Source organism: Triticum dicoccoides, chromosome 7B (genome assembly GCF_002162155.2).
Source record: "Triticum dicoccoides isolate Atlit2015 ecotype Zavitan chromosome 7B, WEW_v2.0, whole genome shotgun sequence".
Lineage (NCBI taxonomy): Eukaryota > Viridiplantae > Streptophyta > Magnoliopsida > Poales > Poaceae > Triticum > Triticum dicoccoides.
The window spans coordinates 74,132,516-74,156,043 of NC_041393.1; the positions used below are offsets into that span (position 1 = coordinate 74,132,516).

A 23,528-nucleotide genomic window follows, 5' to 3' on the forward strand; every position below is an offset into this window, starting at 1 on the left:
CTCGTCCATCACATCATTCTCCTAATGATGTGATCCCGTTGTCAATGACATCTAATGTCCATAGTTAGGAAACCATGACTATCTGTCGACCAAAGAGCTAGTCAACTAGAGGCTCACTAGGGACATGTTATGGTCTATGTATTCACACGTGTATTACGATTTCCGGATAATACAGTTATAGCATGAATAAAAGACAATTATCATGAACAGGGAAATATAATAATAATCATTTTATTATTGCCTCTAGGGCATATTTCCAACAGGGACCACCAGCAAACCAGCAAAGCGAAGGTGGGTCTCCTCAGCACGAAGCTCAGCAAGCACCTCCGAGATTGGAATATGACCACGAGAAAGCAAGTGAGCACGTCTGGGCTCAAACTCAGAGCGGAGACGAGATAAGAACTCATGGACCCGCTGAAACTCCAAATCAGACCGAGTAGTCTGACCGCAACGACAGGTGCCACAAACAACTGTCCAAAGAGAGTCAAGCTGACGCCAGATGGCAGAGCACCGTGAATAGAACTCATCAATAGAGGAATCACCTTGCTGGAGGGCGTGCTCCTGACGCACCACAGAGACATAGAGAGCATCACCAGAGGGCTGATAGCGCTGACAAAGGTAGGACCACATCGCTGCAACTGTGCCAAGTCCCATGAACTCCGAAGCAAACCGAGGGAGGACACTGACAGTAAGAACAGCAGCAACACGAGCATCATCATTGCACCACTGAGTGTAAGCAGATAGATCATCCCGGTACACCGAAAGAGCATCGGAGTGAGCAGATACCTGCTGATCATAGGCATCAACTGCAGCATCATCAATGGCCTTGGCGGCATCCCGGTCAGCCTGGGAAGCCTCAGGAGCAAGTACCTGCGGCACCAGTGGGATTGGGGCCACAGGCGCAACAGGGCATGGCGGGCAGGGAACCTCGCCAGAAAGAACACCCTAGAGAAGAAGACCACGCATATGGATGCGCATGAATCCCACAAACTCAGCATAGTTGGTGCCATCGAAGATCACTGAGCCCGAAGAAGACATGAGGGAACTCTGTTTTCTCCTCTATTTTTTTGGTCAACTCTCCCCGGTGGGATCGGGGCTGAGAGCCTCACGCTAGCCCGATGCATCCCCGAGTGGGGAATCGGGAGGAAGCGGGAAGCCACGAGGAGGGCCGGCCCTGGGCTGCTCCTGCGGCAGCAGAGGAGCCATCAGCAGCCAGCTAGATGCGGAGCCTGGGCGCGGGGCGCGGCCAGCAGCAACCAACCAGATGCAGAGCCCGGGGCGCGGGCTGGATGCAGCCGGGCAGGGAGAGCGTGGCCGGGGCGCGGCCTGGGCGGGTAGAGCTCGACCGGGGCGCGGCCAGGTCGCAGACGGGCGGGAAGAGCGCAGCCGGGGGGCGGCCTGGGCACAGCCAGCCAGGGAGGTCGCGGCCTGGCCGAGACTGAGCACGCGGGCGCGGCAGGGGCTGCCGGGCGCGGAGAAGGTGGCTGGCGATGGGGGAGGAGGTGGCTGGCGACGAGAAAACTAGGCACGGAACTGGAGCGTGCGGAAGAGGAAGAAGAACCTGGCAACTGATACCATGTTGGATAGGTGAGCAACTAACTCTTTACTGAGGGCCAAAGGCCAGTACATATACAGGTGTGGAAAAGTGCAGAAAAGCCCCTTATACAATGGGGATGTACACAAGGAACTATACACATCTAATAGTCATCACCTCTCACCGGTGCATTCTCCTTGTTGGGTGGTTTCTTGTTTTGTGCTACCATCAGAATCGGTGCTGCATGTTCTTCATTGTCAACCACTGACAAATTTGCCTTCCAGGATTTGGCCGCAGCCTTCTCAGGCTGTATCTTGGGTGCTGCTTTAGATGCCTTCGCAAGTTCCGGAAATAAATTCAGGTGCTCACATCTTCTTTGCTCCTGTTGAGCTTCAAATATTTCATCAAGCACATCTAGTTCCTTCTCGATAGCATCAAGATCTCTGAGCCAAAGAATTTCCGGTGCTGTATTAAGCAGGCTTTCAACTTCACCCTCTAACTTCTCCTGACGCGCAATGAGGTCCTGCACACTCTCTGTAGACAAGGCAACGAAAAGATAATCATAATCACTTGCATTAATTCCTGCTGCGGCTTCATCAAGACTGTCGACACCTATTTCATCTATGACTTTTTCCTCTGGGAAAGGAGGATACTCCTTCCGCTTCAGCTCCAGCCATAGCTCTACCCTCTTTCTGTTAATGACTATGATGTCCCCAGAAATATTAGCAAGAATAAATCTAACTTTATTCTTAACCCTCACCACCCCTTTCTTAATATTTTCCACCATTACAGCCTTTCTTCTGGCATAGAATTCGAGCCTCAGTGGGAAGAACTCTTTAAGTACATCTTCTGGGGTGTCATATTTTCTGATTTTATCATGTGAGTCAAAGAGGTACGTTGTTGTTCCTATTGTGGTTATTAGCTTGAATTTCTTCTCAAGGCCTTCTTTCTTAGCAACATTCATGTTTTGCTCACTCAAGATAACCTCGAAATCCACGTCTACATGATTGTGGGCTTCTTCGTTGCAAGGCTAAAACCCGAGCGGCTCACACATCATGGCACTCTCTTCTCCTCTCGTCCCCCTCTCTCCTGGGGCGTCGCCGACCCGCGGCTCCCTCTCGTCGATGTCCCTACCCCGTTCGGTTTCCCTCTCTCCCTCCACTCTGAGGTCTCCTCCGGGCTCCTCACTGGCGGCGAGCCCCGTCCTCCCCCTCTCCTCGGCTCCCCCGCCCCATGCTGCGGCCCCGGTTGTGCTCTGGGCTAACAGATTTTGGGCGCTCAATTCGGAAGATTCTGGCTCGGATTCTGAGGCCCTTCCCCGTCCTTCCTGTCCGGCTCAGTTGGGTGGGTGGTCGATTGCTCTAGCGGTGGGTCGCCGGCGCAAGTTTGCTCCGGGGGGTAGGGGGCGGCTAGTCGGGCCCGGCATGGGCGTGGATGGATGGTGTCGCGTCACTTGTCGTCGCCGGCGCACTGCTTCCTGGCCTCTGGATGGGTCATTGTTGGGGAGGCGGGGGTGGTGTCGCCGGCGTCTTCCTCTCCGGCGGCTGCCCTCCCTGGCTCACTTGCGGCCGCGGTTCCCGCCTCCTCGGCGGTGGCGGCGCCGATGCCAACCCTAGATCTGGGATCGGAGCTGGCGCTGGTGCCCCTGTCTGGGTTGCGGGCTCCTTTGACTGCTGTTGGGCCGAGTGGGCCTGTTTCGGTCCCTTCGCTGGCTTCTCCTTTTGATTTCCCTCCCCTCCTGTCTATGGTCCCTGGGCCGGGTTTGGCCCTGGCTCAGCCCAATCCTCCCTCGCCCCCCTTGGCGAGCACGGCTTGGCTAGCTCTGGCTATTTATGGGTTCGGAAGGGTGCGGCTCCCCCTTTTCTAGGGTTTCCTGCTTCCTCCTTCGATTTGCGTTGGCGCCGCCTTCCCATCCGCTGTTTCGTCAGATCTGCTCCTCCCCCTCCTCTCTCTCTCTCTCTCCTTCGCGACGGTGGCCGCGATGGATCGATCCCGCGGGTCCTCCAGCGAGGCGGTCTCCGGCCAGAAGCGGGGGCGTGATGGCTCTGGCGACGATGCCGCAGATCTGGAGTACGAGGCTGCGCTCCATGCCAAGCTTCAGGCCTCGCTCGCTCCGGGCGCGGGGGCTGCGACGGTGCCGGCCGGTGCGTCCCCTCGGGCTTCTGGATCTGGGCCGTCGGTCCCTCCGCCTCCCGCGCCTGGTGCTCCGGTGGCTGCGGTCGATCCCTGGGAGCAGGCGGCATTGGGGAGTCAGGCGGGCTCCTCGGGGCCTTCCTCACCGCCCCCTTCGCTGGGTGCGGTCCCCCGGGGTGGCGGGCTGCCGCGAGCGCCGGCGGTGGCTGGTAGTGGTCCGTCTCGTTTCGTTCCTCGTGGCGCGTCGGGGGCCCCTGCTCGCCGTCCTGCTGGCGCTGCTACGGGGCATGGCGCCGGCTCTGGTGCTGGTGCGCCTGGTGATGGCATCCTTCCTCCTCCTCCCTCTCGAGGTCCTAGTCGCATCCCACCTTACTCTCAGTCTCCAACCCAATCCTCACATGCTTCGCGTGTCATCGCCCTGGTCACTTTCAGTCCCGCTGTGAAAACCCTCCATTCTTCCTCATTTGTAGGGAAGACGGCCACCTCACAGTGGACTGTCAAAACCATGTCAAACCTCCTGCCTTCGTTCACTATGGTGTTGGCCTTCCTGGGTGCTCGTTTTTTGCCGTAGATAGGGAGGTCCCTGTAGCAGCTCCTAGCCCCTCGCTTTCCAATGTTGTTGTCATATCTGTTCAGGACAAGCGCATCTCCTCCCAGGTCCTTCTTGATGAACTTCGGTTGTGGGATGAGGGCAGGTGGGATTGGCAAATCCGCCAGATATCTGAGTTTGAGTTTGCTGCTACCTTTCCTTCTAAAGAGAGCCTCCGCATGATCTCCTCCTGTACTAGCTTCACGCTCCCTCTGAATCAACTAGTGGTCTCGGTTAAAGCTGCATCGAATGGGTCCAAGGCTATCTCCCCTATGTCTGATGTTTGGGTGCTAGTGGATGATGTTCCTCCTAACATGCGCACCACGGCCTTCTTGATGGCTTTTGGGGTGCTCCTCGGTAAGCCGATCGAGGTTGATCAAGCCTCTCTGGCTGTTCTGGGACTAGCTCGTCTCCGAGTCTGGTGTGTTGACCCTGTCTGCATTCGTGGATCCATTGATGTCTTTCCGGCGGCGGGTGGCTTTCGGCTTCGGGTCCGGGTGGAGGGTGCTCCAGGCCCGGTGTTGCCTCCCCCTCCCTCCCCCCCCGCCTCCGGCCTCCGGCAATGATGACAAGAGCAAGGATGGTGATGGATGCCCAGACGACTCGATGCATGGCACGGATCCTCGCTTTACCCAATCAGAATGGGATGGGCTGCCCCCTGAAGACCAAGATCTGTTGAAGGACAGTGCTCCGGCAGGCGGTGGGGCACATGACTCCATGCCAGGTTTGGGTGGTGGGGCCACGGCCTCTGGTGGGACGAAGGGCACTCCATTCTCGGCAGCATGTTCTAATCTTCCTGCTCGCCCCACCTCCCCTTCGCTATCTGGCATTGAAGATTTGCCCCCGGTTGGTCCTTCGGCGTCCAAGAAGAGGAAGAAGTCGTCGGTAAAGAAGTTCTTAGCAAGGAGCAGGGCGTCCGGTGATTCCAGGCAGTCCGCGGCTGGGCTCTGCCGCAGGTTGGATGTGGATTTGGGTGCGGCCTCAGGACCGTCCTCGACGGCCGCTTCCCCCAGTCGTGCTCTCCCTGTGCCTGTTCGCTTGCCTGCCTCTACTGCTCGCAAGAGCGGTCGTGTCTCCAACAGCGGCGAGCGTGTGGCTGATCGGGCGGCTCGGCGTGCGGCTGCTCGGGATCTTCCTCCTTCAAGTTCGCGCCCAGCCCCGTTCTCTTCCTTTCCTAAGGGTCTGTCCCCTGTTCGTTTAGTTCTTCCTTCTCAGTTTGATGAGAAGTTGTTTAAGATTTTAGATGATGTTGGGATTTGCTTAGATTCTAGTTTGGGATCCCCCTCTTCTTTACTTGATGTGATTAGGGCTAACGAATTAGCTCAGGCTGACATTGCTAAAGCCAAGGAGGCCGGGGTAGGTGTGTCTGCCCCTCTGGTTGTGGCCGGGGGGCTGTGGGGGAAGCTGACAGGTGTCAAGTCTCCCGGTTCAGAAACGTGGAGCTGGGAAGCGTGCTAAACCCTGCAAGGCTCCGTGCAGGTCGAGTCTTAGAATTAAAAACCTCTCCTTCAGATGAAGGCTTTATTCTGTAATATTAGAGGTTTCTGCGCTAGGAGGCGCAGGGATCAACTTAAAGATTTGGTGTGGTCTGAAAATGTGGATTTTATTGGCCTTGTCGAGACCCTCAAACCCTCCTTCTCCCCGAGTGAACTCTCGGCCGTTGCTGGGACAGATAGATTTAAATGGAATTATGTGGCCTCTGTTGGTTAATCGGGTGGCTTTCTTCTGGGCACTAAAAATGACGTATTTGACTTTGTTGCTTTTGATCATGGAATTTTCTGGGCCAGCACGGTGGTTTCCCATCGTACTCTCAATTGTCTTCTCGAGATCATGGTGGTTTATGGCCCGGCAGACCACTCTCTTTCTTACAATTTTCTGGATGAAATTTATAATAAAATTGACTCCTGTCAGCTTCCTCTCTTGATTGGGGGTGATTTAACCTGATGAGATATCCCTCTGATAAGAGCACCTCTAACTTCTCTTGGCCTCTGGCTGAGGCCTTCAATGCTTTCATCAGGGATACGGCCATTTGTGAAATTCCTAGGGTTGGAGCCCGATTCACCTGGACTAACCGTCAAATATCCCCCATTTGCTCTGTTCTTGATAGGGTTTTTCTTTGTCCTAGCTGGGATGCTCTATTCCCCCGGGTGTGCTTACGAGCCCTTCCCATTGTAGGCTCTGATCACGCCCCCCTAATCCTCGACGATGGGTCTCGTTCGGTAGGCTGCCCGAGGTTTCAATTCGATGCGTCTTGACTCTTAGTGGAGGGCTTCTCCACCTTGTTGGCTCAGAAGATTACGGTCTTCCTATCCTCTTCTCGTCGCTCTTTTGGCCCAATGGATGATTGGCATCAAGTTTCCTACTGCCTGCGTAGATTCCTTAGAGGATGGTCTAAAAATTATTTTGCTGAGTCAAGGCGTGACAAAGTGAGGCTGGTTGCTCAAATCGACGACCTTGACAATCGTGCGGACAGATCTGGTCTTTCCGAGGCCGAATGGCAGATCCGTTATGGCTTAGAAGAGGCGCTCTTGGATATTCACCGGCAGGAGGAAGTGTATTGGAAGCAAAGAGGCACGATCGATTGGACTCTTAAGGGTGATGCGCCCATGTCCTATTTCTTCGCCATTGCAAATGGTAGACGTCGAAGATGCTTAATCGATAGCCTTCTGATCGATGGTGTTAGGGTTTCTGACCCTTCGGTCATTCTTCGCCATGTGGTTCAATTCTTCTCTAACCTGTTAGCGGCTAAACCTAAACTGGGCTTTTAGCTAGCTCCGGCCTTTTGACCTCCCCTTGAGCAGCTGTCGAGCGCTGATAATGATTTCCTGCTGACCCCCCCCTCTAAAGAGGAAATCTTCGAGACGATTCGGACTGCCAACTCTAATGCGGCTTCAGGCCCTGACGGCTTCTCCATTCCTTTCTTTTGGCAATTTTGGCCTCAGTTAAAAGGCCTTATTAAGGCAATTATCCAAGGATTTTGGCTGGGCACCGTTGATATTTCGAGGCTCAACTACGCGGTTCTCACCCTCATCCCTAAAATCAAAGGTGCTAACTTGATATCTCAATTTAGGCCCATCGCTCTGATTAACAACTTTGCGAAGATGCCAGCTAAGGGCATGGCCGCTAGGGTTTCCCCGATAGCCCATCGGGTCATTAGCCCTTTCCTATCTGCGTTCATTAAGGGGAGATTCATCTTGGATGGGGTGCTTTGTTTACATGAGATAATTCATGATCTACGGATTAAGGGAACCATGGTTGTGGTCCTTAAGCTCGATTTTGAGAAGGCTTACGACTCAGTGAGTTGGAATTTTCTTCGCCAAGTCTTACTGGCTAAGGGCTTCGAGGGCCCGGTGATGCACCGTCTGATGCAACTTGTATCTGGTGGGCACACGGCTGTGGTTGTGAATGGCCAAACTAGTGATTTTTTTGCTAATGGTAGGGGCCTTAGACAAGGGGATCTGGTGTCCCCTTTGCTTTTCAACTTTGTTGCCGATGCTTTATCTCGTATCCTCTCTCGTGCCGCGCTGGCTGGACACATCTCCCCGGTTAGCTCTCACCTTATCCCTAATGGCATTACTCATCTACAGTATGCGGACGATACCATCATTATGGTGGAGCTCAACGAGACCAGTCTCACGAATTTGAAATTTCTTCTTCTTTTCTTTGAAGCTCTTTCGGGTCTTAAAATTAACTTCTCTAAGAGCGAGGTCATTGGGACTGGGGTTCCTGATTTGGAAGTGCAACGGGTGGCACATCTTCTGAACTGCTCCCTAGGGTCCTACCCTCTCAAATATTTGGGCTTACCTATTTCCCCGTTTAAGCTCTTGGCAAAAGATTTTGCCCCGATAGTCGCTAAAGTTGGCAACAGAGTCCTACCATGGAGATGCCGCTATAACACTCAGGCGGGCAAGATTGCCCTAACTAACTCGTGCCTCTCTTCTCTGCCGATGTTCCTAATGAGCTTCTACCTTCTGTCCGGCGGGATTCACTCTGGTTTCGACAAGCATAGGGGAGCCTTTTACTGGAACTCCGCCGACAATAAACGCAAATATAGATTGGTTAAATGGAACCTCATATGCCGTCCTAAGGACAGGGGGGTCTTGGCATTATTAATACGCGAGTCATGAACAATTGCCTTTTGATAAAATGATGGTGGAAGATAATGTCTCTTGAAGAGCGCCCGATCTGGCTATCGATTCTTAAATCTAAATACTTCACTTCCTCGAGCCCAATGTTCGCCTCTGCTTCTGGTGGCTCTCAATTTTGGCATCAACTTGTTAAAGTGCGGCCAATTTTCCGGTGCCTGGTCAAATTTGTCGTCAGGAATGGTAAGTCCACTCGTTTTTGGTTAGACTGGTGGGTCGGGGATACCACGCTTGCGGTAGCCTTTCCGACTTTGTTTTCGTATTGTACTGATCCCGAGATCTCTATCTTTGAGCTCCCGGTTCAGGGTTGGGTTCTAGATTTCCGGCACTCTCTTTCCCCTGTGGAGTTCGAAGACTGGCAACGCCTTACTGCTTGCTTCCCCCTGCTCTCGGAGGAAGAGGATTCCGTGGTGTGGCCCCTTTCCTCTTCGGGGCGTTTTTCTGTTAAATCGGCATACTCTAAGCTTATTTTCGGCGGCCGCTCTATGAAGTTTAAGGATATATGGTCAGCCCGAATCCCCCCTAAGATTAAAATCTTTCTCTGGCAAGCTGTCCGCTGTAAGCTTCCGGCGGCTGATCAAATTAAGAAGAGGAACGGGCCGGGCACTGATAGGTGCGAGCTATGTGGGGCTCTTGAGAACACTAAACATATTTTTTTCCATTGCTCTTTAGCTAAATTCATTTGGAGTTGCATCAGACTTTGGCTTCGTGTTAATTGGACTCCCTCCTCTTTTGAGGACCTGAGGCAATATACTAACTCCTTATCAGGCCAGTATAAGAGGGTCTTCTTGGTGGACTGGGCTGCGATTGGTTGGTCGCTTTGGACTACTAGGAACAAGTTCATGATTGAACACATTTTCCCGGCTAACCCTGTAAGCTGTTTATTTAAAGCCAATGTCTTTTTCCAGCAGTGGAGATCATTGACTAAGGAAGGGGACCTCCAGGCGTTCGACGTCATGCTATCCAAAATGAAATCTACGGGGTCTTCCCTGCTACGGCGCACTTCGAGGACGGCTTCCTAATTCCCCTGCTGTGTGGCTGCTGTTTTGCTGGCCTGCGTGCCATGTTAGGCTGGAGGCCTTGTAATGTTACTTCAGTCCCTTGGTTTGTTAAACTTATGTGGTGTTTGGTGCTGGTGGTATAACTCTGCCTGGTGGCTTTATCTATAAAGTCGGGCTATCGCCTTTTCTCTAAAAAAAACGTCTGCATGATTACATCGTGACCTATATACCTCTAGAAACGGTGGTTCCTTGTCCTTGTCCGTGTCCTTACCCTTTTGCTTGTCCTTATGAGGATACATGGATTTCAGAAAATGTTCGTAATCTGCAGTCCAGCAGCGGACGGGAAGCTCAGTAATTTTAAGCTTCGTGCAATCAACTTCCTCTATAACACCAGTGATGGTATATGTCACACCAGTTTCCTTTGAACTTGTCTTCTTCAAAGAGCCCTGGAACCCCTTGTACCAAGGGTCCATTGGCATAACAAGCTCTTTATTTAGCATCCTTTTCAGATTAGTAATAATGTCTCTTGGATTATAGTTTGGGACATAGCCAGTGCCAACATCTTCACCTCCATTGACCAAAACCATGGGAATGATTGGTATATACCAACTGGGTTGTCCATCTTCATTCAAATAGTTCAGAAGAATATTATCATCCTTTGGAAAAATTAAACGGGTGACAGGTGGTAATCTGGTGTAGAGGTCCTTAGTACTACCAGCATCTTTTCCACCCAAATTTCTGGTACCAAACAGGCCTTGGGGCTCCAAAAGACTAATATTATTGCTGCCAACAAAATCCTGAGCCGTTCCTATAATTATGCTTGCTAGACTCTGCTTACTATATGCTGAGTGTGCTGACGCATAACCAATGAGCTCGGTGACAAAAGCTTCTTTAACTAAATTCCTCTTGAGTGAGCAAAACAAAACCTTCCTCTGTCCTCGTTTAAGGCCGTCAACCATTGAAGGTACATGCGATGCAAGGTCTGCCATCGGGAAGAGTATCAGCTCTTTGTTGATAAAATCACTGTATTTGATGTGTTGCCCTTCCTTCCTCCCAGCGATCCATTCACCATCTTGGTCATCTGCCCAAACAAAATCCTTCTTGTGATGGTCAATATGTTCAAAGTATTCCTTGCCTTCTTGCGTTGTGCTGGTTCCAGGTCCCTTGTAGTACTTTGTAGACCACAAACTTGAATTTCCTCCTAACTTCTCTTTCCGTGCTTCATAGTCTGCCATTGAGTAAAATGACTTGACAGATTTACTCATGTTACTGGTTATCTTGATAACTGGAGTGATGAACTCAACCAAGAAAGAAGGAACTTTGAGGAGAGATGGCCAGGATGAGTGAATCAAATTGATCAGCAACCCTTTGATGTGGGGTCCATCATGGTCAGCAAGAGCCTTCGCTGAATCTCGTTCAGTAAGGATCAAGGTGCACTTTTCAGAGTCCCTCCTATTGGTTTTGATCTGACGGCTTAAACAGGCCAGTTAGATCTATTAGTCTAACAGAAGAAAAAAAAAGGGATAAAGGAATAACGATAAGTGGAGGGGTCCACGTACCAACGTACGTGAGCCTCGATCAGAACTAACGCGCCCTGATCGGGGGCGCCCAAAAACCAACTCAGGTTTTGGGTCCCCTGTCGCCAGCACCATATTAAAAGGGATACGGGAGAGAGCTGGGCACCTGCGAGATTACAATTCAGGTAAGGTTTACTCTCCTCCCGATATTCTCTCACCCCATCCGATCAGGGGGGGTGCTGCAGCGACGGGAAGACCTAAGCCAGCCGCCGCCGCTGTCCCTGGGCAGTGCCGGTGGCGTCCTGAAGGAATCAGGACGTCGAGGAGAACATCTACTTCGACTACATCACCCCTGCATCACGCCTGCACCGAGCAGGCGATCATGTCCACTCCCGTGACATGTAATGATCCCCTAAACCCTTCTCTGTTCATGCTTTTAGGTGATCTAGATGCAATCAGTTCCTGCTAATGGCATCCCGGAGATGCATAATTATTCCAACAATGGTATCAGTCGCCAATTTTTGATTGCAATAGGTCCCTACATTATTGATCTGTAGATCAACATCAAGTTTTAGATAAAGTCAGGTTTAGGGTTTTTAAGATCATGATTGCAAGTTTAGCCCTATGATCATGCTACTATTTGACGTTCATGCCAATTGCCATCTGCAAATAATTATGTGATACACTAATTTTGCTTCGGATCATTACTGTTAATGTCAGTTCCTTTTAATTAACCCATGTTAAAGATTAATGCTCATGGTTATGTCACGGTTAATTAGAATCAATCATGTTTAAGTACTGATTCCGGTTTTTGATAAACAAATTAGAAGGCAGAGGGATCAACAGTAGCAAACCCTCCCATGTTCAAGAACCCTAGAATTTTTCCCCAATTCGAAAGAACCCTAATTCTGAAATTAGGAGTGTTTTCACCACAAATCACGCACTATGTACACGAATTGGAGAAGAATGAGGAGAATCCTCACCTAATGCGCCGCGTAGCCGCCTTTCCCTTCGGGGCCCGCACTGCATCCACCGTAGTGCGAGGGCGGAGACGCCGCGACGCCGTCGCCTCCCACCGGAGCGACGCGCGGAACGTCTACTAGCCTCCACCGCCGCTACTCGAATGGACGAGCTCGTCGCCGTCGCCCCTCATGTCGCGGTGGCCGGCGTCCCTCCTCCCTTGATGCGCCATGAAGCACGGACGCCGGGGCCACGTTCGACGGGGGAGCGCGCGGGATTCATCCTGCTGCACGCTCCTCTGGCGAGCGCAGCCGCCGCGCCACCATGGCCGGCGCGCCTCGGGCCGCCGTCGAACGCCATCGCCGTCGAGCGTGAAATGCGGGGGGTCGGGGGGTAGGGGGATGTGCTAGGGTTCTGGCCGGGCGGCTGTTTTTGTTCCAGCCGCGATCGACGCAGACCGTCGATTTCCATCGGATGGCTGGCAGCAACGCTCGGCTCCGCGCGGGCCTGCGAGCACTTAATGGGCCATTTTCGGCCACGGGCTTCAGCCCAGGTTGACTTAGCCCAGCGCGTTTTTTTTCTCCTTACGGTTTTCGCTGCTGGGTTTTGGGCCGCTGTATAATCGTGGGTATTTTGGGCCATCGCGTTTTTTCTGTGTTTTCCAGTGCACTGTAAGTTAATATCTTTTATGTTTTGCACTGTTTAAAAACAGAAAATGCCTAAAAATATAATGAACACATTGTTCTTCTGGGTAAAATTGAACCAACGAGATATTTTGTTCAGAATTTATTATGTGTTTGTATGATGAATTTTTAGACATCAAAAATAATAATATTTTTTCTTATGTTCATGTCTAAATTGAGAATAAAATGACTCTGATTTTAATTCGGACCAACGTTGTTTTATTATTATGAGTCAGCACTTATGACGTTTTAATTCCATGTTTTTTCTGCCCAACGGTGTTTTGACATGGAGTTGAAATTAAATACTTGGCATGTTTGTTTATTTACCAACGTAAATTTATAATCATGCAACTTTACTTATGAACTTTTATGATGATTTCAGCTTCCGCTCTATTCCGGTCCGACACGATCGAACCACTTACGGGGAGTAACTTCCCTCGTTGGAAGTCCCAAGTCGAATTATGTTTGGGTTGTAATGAATTTGACTATGCCTTGAGGGAAGAAAAACCTGTGGCACCTGTGGCGGGTGTCACAGGGTATGCAGAACTCAAGAAGGAGTATGATGTTAAGATGGAAAAGTGGAATAAGTCCAACCATATTGTGCTTCTCATCATGAAAGCGACAATATCGCCGGACATTTCTGAAGCACTCCCTAAGAAAGATACTGCTAAAGATTTCCTCACTGAAATGGAGGAGCAATTTAAAGGCTCCGACAAAGTGTATGCTCATGAGCTTTTTGCTAAACTTCTTCAGTAATACACTATTGACGGAAATGTTAGGCAACACATATTGAGGGTGGTAAATGCTTTCACCAAGCTTAAGGCTTTGGAGTGTTCTTTAAGTGAAACCCTTCTTGTCATAATTATTCTTGAGTCTCTTCCTGAAGAGTTTGAACAATTTAAGGTCAACTATAACTCTCTAAAGGAAAAATGGCCACTCTCTGAGATGACCGCAAGGATCGTCCAGGAGGAAGAAAGGATCATGAGGCAGAAGAAAGACCATGTCTTTCATGTTGGCTCTAACAAGAGAAAGCATGACGGACAAGGTTTCCCTAAGCCTCAGAAAAGGCAAGTCAAGAAAGAAGGCACTAAGCCATTCAACCCTAAGGCATTCAAGGGTAAAGAAGCCGGTGGTTCTTCTGCTCCTAGCAGCTCCACTGCTGGAGAAAATGCTTGTAACTTCTGCAAAGAAGAGGGACACTATCAAAGGGACTGCCCAGGCTTTCTAAAATGGATGAACAAAAAAGGTATTGATGAAATTACTTTTGTAGATGAATCACTTTATGTTGATTTTTCAATAAAGTCATGGTGGATTGATTCAGGGGCAACCACTCACGTTGCTAACTCTATGCAGGGATTCGATACGATCCAAACCATAAGAGGAGGAACAAGAAAGCTTAAGGTTGCGAACGGAGTTGAGGCCGATGTTGAAGCTGTGGGATCTCTCACGTTGGAGCTACACACTGGCCACACTCTTAGATTGAATAATGTTCTTTATGTGCCTACCTTAAGTAGGAATTTGATTTCAGTTTCTTGTTTAGATGATGATATGTATGAGTGCCATTTTGGCAAGGAACAATTTGTTTTGATCAAATGTAATAAGAATGTAGGCATCGGTGTTAGACGAGGCCAACTATACATGTTATCTCTTAATAATGATTCAGATATGCATGTGAGTGATGCAATTAATGTTGAGAAGAAATGGAAAGGAGTAAGTAATTCTTCGAAATTGTGGCATTGTCGTTTGGGCCACATTTCGAGGGGGAGAATGGAACGCTTAGTTAAAAATGAAATACTCCTCCCATTAGACTTCTCAGATGCAGACAAATGTGTCGACTGCATTAAAGGAAAATTTGCAAAAACAATTAAGAAAGGAGCAGTTAGAGCCACAAGGGTTTTAGAATTAATTCACACCGACATATGTGGACCCCTTAATGTTAAGTCTGTAGATGGTTTTGATTCGTTCATTACATTCACAGATGACTTTTCCCGCTATGGGTATATTTATCCCATACGTGACCGATCGGAAGCTTTGGAGAAATTCAAAGTCTATAAAGCGGAGGTTGAAAATCAATTGAACGCAAAAATCAAAGTTGTACGGTCTGATCGCGGGGGAGAGTATTATGGTAGGCATGCTCCTTATGGGCAGATTCCTGGACCTTTTGCCAAGTTCTTATCTGAAAATGGAATCATTGCTCAGTACTCAATGCCTGGTGAACCACAACAAAATGGTGTGGCCGAGCGCCGCAACCGCACCCTTATGGATATGGTGCGAAGCATGCTTAGTCACTCTAGTTTACCAGTAAGCCTTTGGATAGAGGCATTAAAGACAGCTGCACACATACTAAATCTTGCTCCAACTAAGTCAGCACCGAACACACCTTACGAGATGTGGGCGGGAAAGAAACCGAGCTTGAATTACTTACGGGTGTGGGGTTGTCCTGCTGAAGCTAAAGTTTTCAATCCACAACTTAAGAAACTGGATCCAAAAACAGTTAGTTGTTTCTTCGTTGGATACCCTCATAGGGGAAAGGGATATCGTTTTTATTGTCCAAGACACACCACCAAGTTTGTGGAGACTAGACAAGCGGTAATTTTTGAGGATAATGAGGTCACAAATTTAAGGGAGATCAATCTTGAGGAGAAGCGGGTTTGTGTACCATCCCCGACTATCCAAGAGATTGTTTTTCCAATACGAAGAAATGTGACATCTGATGATCCTGAATCTCACGGTTCAGTCTCTCAGTCAAATGGTGATCCAGAAACTAATAATGAGAATCCAAACACAAATGAGGATCTCCGAGAAAATAATGAAAATGATGATGTTCCACCACCACCTCCGCCCATGGGTAGACCACGGCGTGAGAGGAAGAAAGCCATATCAGATGATTATATCACTTTTTTGATGGAGGACATGAATGATATGGGAAAGGTGGAGGATCCAACCTCATATAAGGAAGCCATTAAAAGCGAAAATTCGTCCAAATGGTTGGTTGCCATGGAAGACGAGTTGAAATCTATGGGCTCAAACGATATATGGGACTTAGTAGAAGTTCCCGATGAAGCTAAGAAAGTAGGCTGCAAGTGGGTCCACAAAACCAAGTATGATTCCAAAGGGAATGTCGAACGGTTCAAGGCAAGGCTAGTGGCAAAAGGGTATACACAGAGAGAAGGCATTGATTATAAGCAAACCTTCTCTCCTGTGTCAACCAAGGATTCTTTCAGAATCATAATGGCATTACTAGCTCATTACGACCTAGAACTACACCAAATGGATGTTAAAACGGCATTTCTAAATGGTGACTTAAAAGAAGATGTTTACATGGCTCAGCCAGAAGGCTTTGTTGTGGAAGGAAAGGAACATTTAGCATGTCGTCTAAAGAAATCAATTTATGGCTTGAAGCAAGCTTCAAGAGAGTGGTACCTCAAGTTTGATAAAATTATCAAAACTTTTGGTTTCACCGAAAATGTTGTGGACAACTGCATATACGTTAAGTTTAAAGGCAGTAGGTTCACATTTTTAGTCCTATACGTTGATGACATATTGTTGGCATGTAGCGATAAGGATATGCTGCATGAGACCAAGAATTTTCTGTCATCCAATTTTGATATGAAAGATCTTGGTGAAGCCTCGTACGTCCTCGGCATCGAGATTCATCGAGATAGGTCCAGAGGAACGTTAGGACTATCTCAAAAGGCATACTTTGAGAGAGTACTGAAAAAAATTCAATATGCATAAGTGCTCACCCTCACCTGCTCCTATAGTTAAGGGCGATAAGTTTGGGACATTTCAATGTCCGAGGAACCAATGTGAAACTGATCAGATGAATTCGGTTCCTTATGCTTCAGCTGTTGGAAGCATCATGTATGCTCAAGTGTGTACACGCCCAGACTTACGTTTTGTAACCGGGGTGCTTGGCAGATACCAATCAAATCCAGGACCGGACCACTGGAAGGCCGCAAAGAAAGTCTTGCGTTATATGCAAGGAACTAAGGACTTCATGCTTACATATAAAAGAACTGATAACCTAGAAATTGTTGGTTATTCAGACTCTGATTTTGCCGGGTGTGTGGATAGTATGAGATCCACGTCAGGTTATATATTCACACTCGCGGGAGGAGCTATATCGTGGAAAAGCTCCAAACAAACGTTAACTGCTGGATCTACGATGCAAGCAGAATTTGTAGCATGTTATGAGGCCACCGGGCAGGCTGTATGGCTAAAGAATTTTATACCCGGACTTAAAGTGGTTGACAGCATATCTAAACCATTTTTATTGTACTGCGATAATGAACCAGCAGTTTTCTATACGAGTAACAACAGGTCAAGTAATGCTGCCAGACACATTGACATAAAGTATCGTGTTGTGAAAGATAGAATCCAGGATCAAACAGTTGATGTTAAACATATAAGAACGAAGCATATGCTTGCCGATCCGCTAACAAAAGGCTTACCACCCAGTATCTTTCGTGAGTATGTTGCCGGCATGGGACTACTGGAGGCCTGCTGATTCTGGAATAAGAGGACCATTAAAATAAACCACTCCCCAATTAGTAAAATGTTTTCCATTTCGAAATAGGCGGGTGTACTATAAGTGTTGAGGTTCTATGGAGTTTTGAGCTGTTGTAACACCTCACTTTGGTACATCATTCCTATATAGAATGGGCGAATGAAGTTAAGCCTAACGATCAAGGGGGAGAATGTTGGTTTTGATCTGACGGCTTAAACAGGCCAGTTAGATCTATTAGTCTAACAGAAGAAAAAAAAAGGGATAAAGGGATAACGATAAGTGAAGGGGTCCACGTACCAACGTACGTGAGCCTCGATCAGAACTAACGCGCCCTGATCGGGGGCGCCCAAAAACCAACTCAGGTTTTGGGTCCCCTGTCGCCAGCGCCATATTAAAAGGGATACGGGAGAGAGCTGGGCACCTGCGAGATTACAATTCACGTAAGGTTTACTCTCCTCCCGATATTCTCTCACCCCATCCGATCAGGGGGGGGGGGTGCTGCAGCGACGGGAAGACCTAAGCCAGCCGCCGCCGCTGTCCCTGGGCAGTGCCGGTGGCGTCCTGAAGGAATCAGGACGTCGAGGAGAACATCTACTTCGACTACATCACCCCTGCATCACGCCTGCACCGAGCAGGCGGTCATGTCCACTCCCGTGACATGTAATGATCCCCTAAACCCTTCTCTGTTCATGCTTTTAGGTGATCTAGATGCAATCAGTTCCTGCTAATGGCATCCCGGAGATGCATAATTATTCCAACACCTCCCACCAGCGTCATCTGGCAACAAAACTTGTCCTCTTGCTTCCATCAGTCTTATTTAGTTCCTTGCTTAGTCTGAACTCAGCCAAAGAAAGGAGCTTGCTGACAACACCCGAGTTGGAGACTCTGTTAAGGAAATCTTCAGAGAGCTCGCACTTGGACCCAAAGCTTCCTTGATGAGTGGTCAAGGTTTCTTTGGTTTGTGAATCAAATGTGGGGTTGTTAATGACGACATTAACAAACACCCATAGGTAGCCCTTGACTGTATGCAATTTCATGTTAGCATGCTTGTTTCTCTTGTTCACAACGCCCATCACATGATTGGCAACTTGGTCTGCAACGTAGTCAACATGAGTTCCACCTCTTACGGTCGCAATTCGATTTACAAAACTAACCTGCTGAAACTGGCCTTCACTTAGACTCACGCACACATCCCAACGATCGTTTACCCTTTGGAAAATTCTTGGTAGCTCAATTCCTTCTTTGAAAGCAGAGTCAATATAGAGTTGCACGTACTCTAAGAAGCTTTTTGCCGACAACTTCTCACCATTCAACTCAACCATCACGGTTTCGCCGAGGGTCCCCGCCATATCAACAACTTGCTTCCTCATGAGTGCCACGGCATCATTGTCGAGCTCGGTCATGTTGAATTTTGCAAGGTCGGGCTTGAAGGTAACTCTGGTCCAGTTCTCTGACGGCTCACACTTTGTAATCTCGGGATCCGACTTCTTCCCCATGTTTTCAGAGAAAACCTGCTTGTACTTCTTCTGCCGGCGCCCATCGGCTGTCTCGACGATGAACTCCATGGAGAAGATGTTGGCGAGTATGGCACCGTTGCCGCTCCTCCTGCCAGTGGCTTCCGCTCGTTCACATCAAAGTTGCTACTGGTGAGGAGGTGGCCGAAGATCATCTCCGGCACGTAGAGGCCCTCCTCCTGGTGGATCTCAACGGGCACGCCGTTTCCTGTGTTGTAGACAGAGATACAGCACCGCTCGACGTCGATGTCCACCCGCAGGGAGTCCATGGACGGGTAGCGCTGCAAGTTATCGGCGGCCTGGACGAGGATCTCGTCGAAGATCTTGTAGAGGCCGGGGATGTAGGTGACGGACCTATGCACCATGGCACCTTCCTCGTAGACCCAGAGCGTCTGCGTGTGCTTCTCGACCGAGCCGACGTGGGTGTCCGGACGCAGACGGATTTGCTCCAGCGGCGTGTTCTTCTGGTTCATCTCCTCGATAGTGTTCTCCGCGCCGCCGCCCGCGGCGTAGTTGGCGCGGAGCTGCCGTTCACCGGCGGCGCGGGGCGATGGCAGCAGACAGAGGTTGTGTGTGCGCTAGGGTTTAGGGTGTGAGGGGATTGGGGATTGGTGGATCTGGGAAAAGGATGGTTGTAGTTTTTGGGTTCGCGGATTCTTTTTTCTTCCTTTTTTTTCAGAATCCGGATTCTTTTCTCTACTTCTAATGGAGCGGTTGGTAATCTTGCTTCCAGGTTTTTTCGTCCCACCTACCATGGTAGTTTTTGGTACCTCCTCCCACCTTCGCTGGTTTTTTTCGTAGATTTTTTTTCGTCCCCTCCCCCCACTTCATCGGTTTATTTTCACTTCACCCTCTCACACACCGATAAAAACTGAACGGATCAGAACTTTCCATACTAACACAAATTATTTAGTAATGTCTTCATGTAAAAGAATCAATCACAATCAATCTCTAAAGATCAAATCTAAATTAATTAATCTTCATAACGTTTGTTTCCTTCCGAATCAGGTCCATAACTTTCCTTCCTTGTTTGGGCAGAAACTGTTTGGTAGCAGAGATTAGGAAGCTTCCTATGAGCGTAGTAATAGGAAGTTTTCTTTTTCTTGATGATTCGTTTCCATGCATGATGATAGCAAATTAGGCCAACATTCACCACTATTTATCAACGTTATCAATCGTGTCCATTTCTACCAGTTTTAAGGGAATCCACTCGCTACGTCTTTTTAAGGGGATCCGCTCGCTACTCGTCGTGGCACGTTATTTTCACAAGCAATTCCCCTAAAAAAACACAGTGCCCTACCTCGACTTCCCTACCTGGACGCCGCCGCCGCCACCCACCGATCTCGCCGCCTCCCGGCGATCCCCTCCTCCCTCCCGCAGCTCGAACGACCCACTATTTTGGCCACGAGTACCGCCTGCCTCTTCGCCCATGCGTCGCCCCTCCTCTTCACCATAGCCACAAGCACCATCCAAGGCGGAGCCGCGGCGCCTCCACAGATGCGGCGGAGACACCATATCCAGTGGAGACGGCGGTGTAAATCTTCTCCCACTCTGCTCCTTCCCCTGGTTACCGGCCTGCTCCACCTCCCCTCTGCTTCGTGTGGATCTGCTCATGTGCAGCAGTAAACTTTATTTAGGTAGAACTATTCTTCTAGGCCTTTTTTTGTTACTTACAAATTAACTTTTTGAGCCAATGCTTACGGCATGAAGTATTATCTAGAGTTCTTTAATCAATCTGCTTGTCCATCGTTTCATTTGGTTCAATTACTATCAGCAAGAACGCATTGTGAAACCGTTAGCTTATGAATGTGTGCTCTTCCTGCAATAATAACATTTGCAATGTAAGGGCCGAGGCACACCCATGCATCAGGATGATGTGCAACACATGAGAAGTAATACTAATATGGCCTAAGTGGATAATGAAATATCCAAAGATACACTTGACTGGATCAACTTTTTCTCTGGAATTGTTCCTCATGATGCGCAGATGTAGATACTATATTTTTAAAATTTCAAATCACCTATGCATGCCAATGTGATTCTTATCCTTTTCATTAGACAGTGTGTTCCCATCAATCCATCCATGCACCAAACCGATTTTTTTTACTCTGCTGAGGTTGCAATTACGAACGAGTAGCATATGTATGCACTGAACTACTTGCATAAGACAGTGAAATACTTCTTACTCGCGTGAGTGGAATTTTGGAATAGAGAAAGAACATACAACAAAGATCACGTAAAACAAGTTTGATAGGTCCGTTGCATCGCACGGGCATTTTTGCTATATGTACTAACAGGTTCTATTTATTTCTTTTGATCGGTCAACACTCCTATGTCCTACGTAGGTAAGAAGGAAAGAAAACCTAACTGTACAGCCGGGCAAAACAGTCAACGGCGAGCATCATCGCCGTGTACGCGTCGTAGTACCCGGCCATCACCGGCTGGGGCATCGAGGACTTAATGCTGGTGAAGAAGGCGTGGGTATTGGTAGAGCTCCAAGAATCTGCCCTTCGTGCTGCCCGTTGTCTTCAGCATCGGTCCCCGGGTGACCACCCTGGAACTTGGCGATGCTACCAAGGCGACACGGTCCGGGTTGGTTTGGTCCCTCATCGAGCCACCATTTGGACCGGCCAACCACCACCGGCGTCAACGTGCTGGGGCAGCGGCGAGGTGGGTTGTGTGTGCGGGTGCTGTGGCGAGGTAGTGGACATGCGGGAGCGCCAGCGATGAGGTCGGTGATGTGCCGTGGAAAGTGCACGGCTGTTAGCCATGAACCTTCCATAGCAGTTTCTTTCATGAGACCATGTTTTTTTATGTTCGTGCCTTGCCATAATTAGCGGATTAACCATGAAAAAAAACATGACGCTCGGTTTGTTGTCAAATGGTGCTGTGATTTTCGTATCAAGCCATGTTTCTTTTGTACTTCCTATTTCCTGTTCGACTGAATAGAAGTGCAGAAAGTGAACACACCAACACGACTGAAAGCAGTCATATTCAGTTATAGAGGTATACATTTATACAAGATATACACAGGCAGGTGCGGCCAGTAACCCAACTAAGTCCTGAGCTGACCTTACTAATCCTTTACTCGCGATAAAGACGCAGACGATAAGGAAAGGTTGTTACGGAGAGAGCAATGGGAGAGAGAGAATCACGTGGCGGCAGGTGGACCTGAACATATGCTTCAACAAAGAAAACGACAGCGTAGGATCATGGTGCGTGATTATAGGCGGAGGCTATTAAATCTCACGCGGAAATCACGGCTAAGCGATTCTCGCACGATCCGAAGTTCACACCCAATCGACCGTTTCCCCAGTTGATGGCCTGCATGTGTGTTGTGCTAAAACGGTCGCTGCCATGGTAGCGAAACCCGTAGCTAGAACGCTGCCAGCGCCAAGTTGAGAACTTGAGATCGTCAGTGGTGCATGCACGACAGGGGCGACGAGAGGCTATGGTGGATGGGAGGAGAGAAAAGAAGGAGAGGGGAAGCTTGGGGACATGGTAGTTTACCCGGGGGCTGCCGGTCGGCACGCTAAGAACGAATGGCGGCGACAGTGACATTTTTTCTCAGTCCTCTTGGTCGGACCGGTTGAACACCAGACTGGATCGGGCCGACAATTTTCCAGGCCGATTTTAGCAGACCAGATCGTCCATTTTCTCTAACAAGCCAGGACCGAGCGTGTCAAACACCGATTGAGCCATGAGCGGTACGTCCAGCCCTGCCCACCGTCGAAGCGAAGCTCCTACTCCATGTGAAGTTGATCGCGCTGTTGCACTCGTACGGTAGGAGCCACGGGCACGACATGGTGAAGGGCAAAAGGGCTGATCGAGGGTGAGACCCGGATGCTGGTGGCGCAGCTGACCATGGACGAGATATTCACCTGCACCAAAAAGTTCAAGCAGGAGGTGTTCAACAACGTGTAGAAGGAGCTAGACCAATTCGGCCTCTTCATCTACAATGCCACTGTGAAGCAGCTGGTGGACGTGTCGGGGCATGAGTACTTCTCCTACCTCAGCGAGAAGACTCAACATGAGGCAGCGAGAAGGGCCAAGGTGGATGTTTGTGGAGCGGGATGGCCTCACGTGCCAGAACGCCGCCAAGGTGGACGCCGAGAACAAGGTGCTCTCTGTGCGGCAGCAGGGCGAGGCGCTCAAGGAGAAGGCCAAGGTCAAGGCGGAGGTGTGGGTGTTTGAAAACACTAGGAAGGCCGACAACGCCGCCTCAATGACCGACCTCGCCATGAAGGATTGAAGGGGAAGGCTGGGACTAGCAGGCCAAGGTCGCCGAGGTTGAGACCACCAAGGCTGTCGCCATCCGCGATGCCGAGCTGCAGATGGAGGTTAAGACGAAGAACGTGCTCTGCCAAACTGACAAGCTCAAGGTTGAGCAGCTCAGTAAGTCCACAGTACACTACGACACACAGGTTGGTTATGCAATAAGCATGTGTAAAAATATAGTACTAGGGACAAAAGAAAATCATACTTATTGACCTCAGCATTTTATATTTTCTAGGTTCAAGAATCGAACACGCTTCTTCTACAGCTGGCAGAAGGCGGCGGATACGACATTGTATAAGGAGATGAAGGCGGCGGTGAGGTGAAGCGGCCTAGCAGAAACACATGCATGTCTCGATATGGGAGGAAAGGGAGGGAGATAAGGTGAGGGTTAGCGGTGCAACATGACACACGAGGAAAGGGGTGAAGAGATGACATTGAGGAGGGAAATGAGCTCGGTCCATGGCATGGGTCAGAGTATACGAAGGTTGATCCATGGTTTGGCCAAAGGGGTGATGAGCGAGGGAGAAGTAGAAGCCCCTCTCGCATATCTTGGTGTGCGAGCAAGTCTGTCGAGGTGGAAGAAGCCTGTCATTTCATGACGGCGTTGGTGACCTTGGCGTGATGTTGTTCGCCGGTTTGTGGGCGGATCAGGCAACCGTCTAGT

At 49.4% G+C, this 23,528-nt stretch overlaps 2 pseudogenes; one reads left to right on the top strand and one right to left on the bottom strand.

Moving 5' to 3' along the window:
• Positions 1 to 243: 243 nt before the first annotated feature.
• Positions 244 to 21,036, bottom strand: LOC119338640 (annotated as a pseudogene).
• Positions 21,037 to 22,128: 1,092 nt separating this feature from the next.
• On the top strand, positions 22,129 to 23,187 carry LOC119338641 (annotated as a pseudogene).
• The last annotated feature ends 341 nt before the right edge of the window (positions 23,188 to 23,528 follow it).